General features: G+C 34.2%; 1 pseudogene; it reads left to right on the forward strand.

Moving 5' to 3' along the window:
* The first annotated feature begins 737 nt into the window (after window positions 1–737).
* On the forward strand, window positions 738–856 carry LOC120612718 (uncharacterized; annotated as a pseudogene).
* The last annotated feature ends 8,887 nt before the right edge of the window (window positions 857–9,743 follow it).

Consider the following 9,743-nt stretch of genomic DNA (forward strand, 5'->3'; position numbering starts at 1 on the left):
TTTCCATTAACTAAGTTACACATTTTAATCATACATATAGAATGAACTAACAATTGGCAAAGACACTGGCCATCTAAGCTTGAAGGGGAAGGTTCATCACATTCAATGGTAATTTCTGAGAGGGTATAAAATGTGCAATTTTCATCATATATGTCAACTTGTTGGTATATAAACTTTAAATTGTCATTCTTTCCTATATAACTAAGTTGGTAAACACTCCTACTGCCACTAGATATATGGCTCCCTTGATGATATCTCAAGCATATTCTATTATGGTTCAGGCATATTCAGTCATGAAAACAGCAGAATATCAGTTAAGATACATTTCTCTTCTCTAGTGCACATGGAACATTCTCAAGGATTGACCACATACTGGGACACAGAGACAGCCTCAACGAATATAAGAGGGTTGAAATCATACCAACTATATTCTCTGATCATAAGGCTTTGAAGCTGGAGATCAACTGTAAAAAGAAATCAGGAAGAACCACAAATATATGGAGATTAAATAACATGCTGCTGAAGAATGACTGGGTCAAAGAAGAAATAAAAAGAGAAATCAAGAGATACATAAAAACAAATGATAATGATAGTACAACATATTAAAACTTTTGGGATATGGCAAAAGAAATCATAAGAGGAAAGTTCATATCATTACAGACCTATCTCCAAAAACAAGAACGAGCCCAAATAGGCAACCTAAGACTTCATTTAAAAAAAAAAACTAGAAAAGGGCCATCTATGGCCAAACCACCCTGAACAAGCCTGATCTCGTCTGATCTCAGAAGCTAAGCAGGGTCAGGCCTGGTTAGTACTTGAATGGGAGACCACCTAGGAAGACCAGGTGCTGCAGGCATAAAAGATAAAAAATAAGGGATTGTAAGCTGACAAGGTCCTTGCAATCTGTGAGGCCAACCAAGGGTTGCCTAGCCTAAAAAAAAAAAAGAAAAGAAAAAAGAAAAACTAGAAAAAGAACAAATGAAGCCTAAAATCAGCAGAAGGAAAGAAATAATCAAAATTAGAGCAGAATTAAATGAAATTAAAGAAAAAATAGAAAAGTAAATGCAACAAAGAGCTAGTTCTTTGAAAAGTTTAATAAAATTGATAAACCCCTAGACTCACTAAAGAAAAAAAGAGAAAGGACAAATAATCGGAGATGAAAGAGGAGAAATGACGACAGATACCACAGAAACACAAAGGATCATACAAGAATACTATGAAAAAGTACATAACACCAAATTTAACAACTTAGAAGAAATGGACAAGTACTTAGGTAAATATAACCATCCTAGACTGTCAAGAAGAACTGGAAAATCTGAATAGACTGATCAGCAGTGTGGAAATTGAAACAATCATCAAAAACCTACCAAAAAGTAAAAGTTCAGGACCAGATGGCTTCACCAGTGAATTCTACCAAACATTCAAAGATTTAATACCCATTCTCCTCAAACTCTCCCAAAAAAATCGGAGAGAAGGCAATACTTCCCAACTCATTTTATGAGGCCAATATTACCCTGATACTAAAACATGGTAAAGATAACACAAAAAATGAAAACTACAGACCAATCTCTCTAATGAACACAGATGCAAAAATCCTAAATAAGATGCTAGCAAACTGAATGCTGAAACATATTTAAAAGATTATACACCATGATTAGGCGGGCTTCATCCCAGGGGCACAGAGATGGTTCAACATAGGCAAATCAATTAATGTGATACACCACATAAACAAAAAATAAGAATCATATGGTCATATCGATAGATGCAGAAAAAGCCTTTGACAAGATACAACATCCATTTAAAATCAAAACACTTAATAAAATCGGTGTAGAAAGAAAGCACCTTAACATAATAAAGGCCATATATGACAAACTCTCAGCCAACATTATACTTAATGGTGAAAAACAGAAAACCTTTCCTCTAGTATCAGGAACGAGACAAAGCTGTCCACTATCGCCACTATTATTCAATATAACATTGGAGGTCCTAGAGAGTGCAATCAGGCAAGAGAAATATATAAAAGGCATCCAAATAGGAAACAAAAAGTCAAACTGTCACTATTTGTGGGTGACGTAATTCTCTGTATAGAAAACCCTAAAGATGCCACAAGAACACTACTAGAAAAAGTAAGCAAATACAGTAAAGTTTCTGGTTAAAAAATCATGGTTCAAAATTCCGTCGTGTTCCTATACTCTAATAATGAAGTGTCAGAAAAAGAAGTGAAAAAAATAATTCCTTTTGCAATTGCAACAAAAAGAATAAAATACCTAGGAATAAATTTAACAAAATATGTGAAGGACCTATATGATGAAAACTGTAAGACTCTACTAAAAGAAATCGAGAAGATATAAAGAAATGGAAAGATATTCCGTGTTCTTGGATAGGAAGAACCAACATAGTTAAAATAACCCTGTTACCTAAAGCATTATATAGATTTAATGCAATTCCCATCAAAATCCCATCAACATTTTTTTTTAAAGAAATAGAACAAAAAATCATCAGATTTATATGGAAGCACAAAAGATCCAAATTGCTAAAGCCATCCTGAGAGAAAAAAGAACAAGGCTGGAGGCATCACTCTGCCCCACTGCAAATTATACTACAAAGCGACAATAATCAAAACGGCATGGTATTGGCAGAAACAAAGACACATGGGCCAGTGGAACAGAATCGAGAGTCCAGAATTAAACTCATGTTTATATGGGCAAATAATTTTTGACAAAAAAGCAAAAAACGCACAGTGGAGAAAGGACAACCTCTTCAATAAATGGTGCTGAGAAAACTGGAAAGCCACCTGCGAAAGAATGAAACTAGACTGTTGTCTATCACCGCACACTAAAATTAACTCAAAATGGATTAGGACCTGAATATAAGACCCTGAAACAATAAATTTTATAGAAGAAAACAAAGGAACTGAACTCATGGACCTTGCACTTAAAGAGAATCTTAATTTGACCTCAAAGGCAAGGGAAGTAAAAGGAAAAATAAATGAATGGAACTACATCAAACTAAAAACTTCTGCACAGCAAAAGAAACCGTCAATGAGGTAAAGAGATAACCATCTGAATGGGAAAATATATTTGTAAGCAAGGGCCTAATATCCAAAATATACAAAGAACTCATACAACTCAATAACAATAAAAAATTATCCAATTAAAAAAGTGGCATAAGATCCAAACAGACATTTCTCCCAAGAAGACATACAAACGGCCAATAAACATGAAAAGATGCTCAGCATCACTAGCTATTAGGGAAATGCAAATCAAAACCACAATGAGATGCCACCTCATACCTGTTAGAATAGCTGTTAGCAACAGGACATGTAACAACAAGTGTTGGAGAGGATGTGGAGAAAAAAGCACCCTCATACACTGCTGGTAGGACTGCAAATTGGTACAGCCACTATGGAAAACAGTATGGAGGTTCTTCAAAAAACTAAGAATTGATCCAGGAATTCTTCTACTGAGTATTTACCCCAAAGACTTAAAGACCCATATCTGAAAAGATATTTGCACACCGATGTTTATAACAGCATTATTCACAGTGGCCAGGACATGGAAGCAATCAAAGTGTTCCATGATAGATGATTGGCTAAAGACGCTGTGGTACATATATACAATGGAATATTACTCAGCCATAAGAAGAGATGAAATACTGCCATTTGCGACAACTTGGTTGGACCTCAAGATAATCATCCTAAGCAAAATAAGCCAGACAGAAAAAGTTGAAAGCCGCACAATATCACTTATATGTGGGAGATAACCTAAAAGCAACAAATGAACAGGACAGACAAGCAGAGAACATGGACAATAGACTAGTGGTAACCAGAGGGAGTGGGGGAGGTAGATGAGGTAAAGGGAGTCAAATACGTGGTGACAGAAAGAAATCTAACTATGGGCGGTGAACACATGATGCAATGTGATCTTGCTGTTGAATTGTACGCCTGAAACTTACTGGATTTCATTAACCAATGTCACCATAATAAAAATTTTAAAAATAAATAAAAATATAAATGCTCTGCTAAAAAAAAAGATTTTATCGATGTATTTTTCGAATTTACAACATAACTGATTAAACATTTGTACACCACTCATGTAGGCTAGACTTGTTGCCATACTAGCTTGGTGTGAAGGTGTGTTGTGCTCCCTCTCTCTTCTCTACAACCATCTTAACTGTCCTTAGAACCTAGTATTGGATTGAAGAAGAGAAAAAGGAGAAAAAATATCTATGTGTGTGAGTGCCTATGAAAAGTTTGCTTTCTTCTTTATGTTGACATCACCACTGAGCTGAACTCTATAACATTCAATCACAAGCAACTACCCCAAGCAAGATTTAGTGTCTTCAAGAACTATAATCCTTCCAAACCACGCCACCAACACACACACTTCTGGTTCACAAAGCATCCCTCTGGTATGCGCGCTTCCTTGTTGTGGTGTTGTGGTGAGCCGCAGCAACCCCACTGCTTCTACCTTATGTAACATCTATGACCCCAACATAGTGAAATTCATCCTTCATAGCCCTTAAAACCAACAATTCAAGGGTACTCTCTATACCCTCACCGTCTGGCCTATTATCACATCTACTACTCTGGTATCTTTCTCCTGTGTTTTTCTCTAGTTCCAGGTAAGAGGCATATGGACAAGTCCCATAATCAGCAGATATGCAACAGAGGAAAAAGCCAAGTCTCCCCTTTTGCCACAAACACACAAATTTTATGAACAATTCTATTCTCACCTTATTCTCTTATCTTAGAGAACCAATAGTGTACTGTTTTCCCTTTCCCAAAAGGAAGAGAGAAGAATGCGTGTTGACTTCCTTGAATTATATACTCCATAAAAGTGATCTGTCTTACCTCCCAGCACTACTTCTATATTGCCCATGATTTTTTAAAAAAGGTTATTTTGGCTTATTTTACAATTGGAGCATCATCAACTCACTCCAAAAACTGGGCCTTCTTTAAAACAGCTTTTGGAGAATTTAGTAACTGCTTTCATCAGGTATTTCCACTGCAATCCTTAAATAATTTGGTAATTTAAGTAAATGGAGAAGCTCTCCACCAGTGATTTACTATTATATGACACTCTCCTAAAATAGAGACAGTCTATAAATAATCAAATGTGCATTTAAATATACACACTGTACACTGGACATATACACTTTTTTGGCAAAGGAGCTACTTTCCCACAATGTTTAAAATTCCTGTCGCTTCTTAAATTTCTCTTGTTATTTGGTTTCAAAAGTATTTGGTTTCAAAGTTATTTGGTTTCAAGTTTGTCGATAACATGATTTTGGTGCAAGTAGTTGTAGATCAAGAGAAAAAGAAATGATGCCATTGAAATAACAATTAGAATTTACTGCTTCTTGGATATTCCCACAGATTCTATTCTAAACAAAAGATGTCAAAGAGTCCCATGAAAAGGAAAACAATTAGTGACTAGGTATGTAATTTCGATAGAATATGAGTCATGTCTCTAATCAAGAATAGTAATATAAAGCATGTGTCAAGGTTATAGACCCGTTTCAAATCAAGAAGGAGACTGAGGGATAGGGAGCCATTCATCATTGCCATGATTTGCACTAACAAATGAAGTGCCTAGAGGCCATGGTTTTAAAGATGCTCAGAATGGGGCATAACAGATTTATAGTCACTCTCCTAACCTTTAAATCAGTGCTTGATTACTAAAAGCTCTGTAGAAGTACTTGTAGAATATTCAAAAAGCATTTAGGAATTTTTATAGTAAAAAATGCCATGCATACTTTTAAGCCATAAATAATATTCATACCCAAATTTATATGAGAACATGTTCATGTATAATGCAGCTACAGTAGTATATCCTAAAAATATTCCATATGCAGTAAGTTGTTTTATTTTCTAATTTTCTCTGAAATTAAATGCTGATCATTTCCCTGAATCACAGCTCTTAACAGTAAGCCTAGAAAACAGTCAGCCTATTTATAGCCCTATGATCTCTCAAGAAAAGTGGGTATACCCAGAATATACACATGTGGAAGTACTTTTGTTACAGCTAGAGTCTAGTAATAAAAATAAATAAATAAAGGTAGCAAATGAAACAACACACCTGGGGAGTACTCAGCATAATATTCATCCCGTGTGCTTTTATTACCTGTATATGGGCATATTTAGTATAATAACCTCCCAAATGCCATCCCACAAACTTCACAGCCGATCAGGCAGAAAAGTCAAAACACCATATATGCATGGCTTCTATGTTAGAATTTTCTCAGAGTCTGAGGTCATGGGCATTAATGTTGTTTTTACATAATTCTTAGAAATACTTTTAAAAAATACAGACCCTTTGTTCAGTGTTCCACATAGAAATTTTTTCTTAGTATTTTCAGTCATGGTTCTAATATTACTCTCTTAAAATATAAACTTTGTTGAAGTATAAGTTATTTTCTATTCTACTGTTGCCCTTAGTTCTGTCAGTTTTTGATTTATAGATTTTCAAGTTCTGTTATTAGTGAATTTAGAATTGTCTTCCTAACCAACTGTCCCATTTACTCTTATGAAATATCACGCTTTATCATATATAACACTTTTTGTCTCAAAAGCAACTGTGTCTGGTAGTAATACAATTATTCCAGTTTACACAGATTTTGAGGGAGAATTACGGGGTGGAGGGAAGAGGTCAAGGATTTCCTGGGGTTTCTGACTCACCATGGAGAGATTACTACACAGGATCTGGTATATCCTACATACAGAGTGTTTCCTTACATGATATTCTCCTGTAATGAATTGGTCTGAATAAAGAGATAGTGAAGAAAGATGTTCTGTACTATTTTCAGATTTTAAGAGATAAAAGCATGATATGCTTCTTGTGAACTGCAACCAGTTCACCTGGATACAAGAGGAAACAGAAATGGAAACAGAAATGGTAACTAAGAATGATGACATAAGAAAGTTTTGTTATAGCATGTTTTTATCATTAGATTAAAAATTTCAAGATTTTAAATCAAATGAAAATACACAGAATAGCCATATATAAATCACCAACAATTGCAAAGCATAGGTAGACTGTGTCCTCTTTGTCTCTGTAACTCCCATAAACCCCTGGCATCTGGAAAAGATGTCAATACAGCACGTATTGAAAAAAAATTAATGGATTAGAAAATAAATTAAACCAAAGTGAACTATATGCTACTTCATAAAGTGTTCATTATCTTGAGTACTCTAAACGAGGACCTTAATGAAAATGTCTAAATTCTGTCATCATAACTTCATTTTCTCCTTCTCTTTGAACAGTATATCCACCCTCTATTCACCTACATGACTTTTTATCTCCATTATAATTGATTTTTCAATACTTTAAGCACATGTCATCTCACTTCTGTCTTTTACAGTAAACGTGATGTTTTAATTACAACAAGGTTTTAATAAACTATTGTTAAATATAAATGCATGTCTTTCCTCATCCAATCTTTCCAAAGGTCCTGACAAAATACTATTGTTTAAAATGATGTGCTTTAACTATGGACCTTGAACAAATAAGACAAATTTTTACTGGTTGTATCTTGTTTAATTTAAAAATCATTTTAGAAGTAAAATGGTCTGGAATGCCATTTATGATTATTTTAAATAGCAATGCTCACTCTTCCAATCTCACTTAATAATGAATATTGTTAGATTCTAACATGGAGAAAGAATATTAATGGTCAATGAAAAAGATCCGATACTACTTAAGGTATTAAACATCTGTAAGACACTTCAGAACAAGCTCAAATTCAGCATTCATCTAATGATAATTATTATTACGTATTGAAAAATATACTGAAGACTTAACAGAATCTCATCAGGCAAAGGCTCTGCTTGTAGTAATACCTTAAAAAGGTTTTCTAACTATAAACATTCTTCACAGCATTATATTTACTGACAAAAACTGTTTACCTCATACACAGACATCTAAATAATTTGTTATGTATGGGTAGAAAGTTTCATTTATGCTTGATGAATGTTCTAGAGATCTGTGTTTGCATAGATCCAAACTCATCAAATTGTACACATCAAATATGTGCAGATCTCTGCATATCAATTTTACTTCAATAAAGATATTAAAAAATAATTTGTGTATTCAAATTATAAATACTTTCAAAAAGTATTTTATAAACTACAAAGTATTGTTGGAGATTCTAGTGAACTACAAATCATGACACATTTCGCTCAACAGAACTCTAAAAATTAACTCAATAACTTTGTATATGAATCTAGCAGACTAATACAATTTTTCTCTAATATTTTTCACATTCGCTGTGATGTGTTCAAGCGTACATGTATATGCACACATTTACCTTAGTTTTTTTGCTACAAAATAATCTTCCTCAATGCCTTCACTTATAACACTACCAAAATATTATACAATAAATAAAATCACTGTAGCAATGAACAGAGAACTGAAGTGATTAGGCTCATCAACATGGATCACCGTTCTTAAGATTTTCTTTTCAGAACACTTGTATATTTATTTCTAAACTCTCTGTGTCATATGTACTTGAGGTGGCAGGAAGGGAAAGAAAAGAGAACTATTTTTGACATGTTCCTAAGGAAAGCAGAAGATAGAAAAATGTGCTTGATGCTAAAAGGAAGAGTTAAAAAAATAAATTACAGTATAAACACAATCTAGCAACAGTAGATATACAACTGCCTAGCACTTAAAAGTTCAGAGAAGTTCTTCTATAGGAGACAAGGGATTTAATTTGAAATTGGGAATTTTCAGCCAATGACCGACTGTCTGTAGATTTATTAAGTAATTCTCCTTGTCCATTATCTCGGGTCACTAATATAACTGTTGAGTGTGTAACTGGGCTAACTCAGTTCTACATATATTCTTTCTCTCTCCCTCTATCCCCAAACACGATTTCTCTCCTCTTCCTCTCAGGCCCTTCCATGAAGCAACACTAGCAGGGTAGTCTGAACCTCCTTAATTATGATGCCTGTGTTTCACTGCGCTATAGCACAACCATAGTGAATATTCAGTGATGTCTTCCAACTGATGTTTAAATAAAATATTGCCTGTTTCATCTAGTCACATAGCTCTTTAAATAAGAAAGCAGAATTCTGATACTTAAGTTATGGCATCTGAACTGAACTCTCATGACTAATATAAATGATAGTGGAATTTTACCACTCTTTAAAGGAAGAGGAATACTATGGTCAATCTCAATTTTAAAATATTTACTGACTTTAAATTTTTCTATATTACTCTTAAATAGCTGGAAGCCACTGCCACTTGTGCTTGATGCTAAAAGGAAGAGTTAAAAATTAACAAATTAACAAATGCAAGCAAATGGCAAACAAAGGAATATCTAAGGAACAAAGCAGAAAACTCAAGACAGAATCTATTTCTATTTTACATGTATTTATTTCTATTGACATGATGTGTTGAGTGCTTATGTTTTTATAGCGACATATAATGTAATTTGCCAATAACCAACCAAGTTTATGTGTATATGTTGAAACTGAATCAAATCACTTTTCACACGCAGCTTCTTGACTTCCAGAACTCCACACTTGAACATACCTGAAAGCCTTGAACTTGGCATGTTAGAACAATTATGACTCTCAACTGTTTGGCAATTCATAAGATCAGGGAAAATGCCATCAGAGAATAATTGGAGAGCAGGAAGATGATTCAGATAAGCAGATCCATATACCAAATGCAGAGTTACCATCAGCCACCCAAGACTGAGACTGAGACATTCAGGCAAAGTGTTATAGAACAATAGGA

Source organism: Pteropus medius, unplaced genomic scaffold, assembly GCF_902729225.1.
Source record: "Pteropus medius unplaced genomic scaffold, Ma_sr-lr_union100, whole genome shotgun sequence".
In the NCBI taxonomy this organism is placed as follows: domain Eukaryota; kingdom Metazoa; phylum Chordata; class Mammalia; order Chiroptera; family Pteropodidae; genus Pteropus; species Pteropus medius.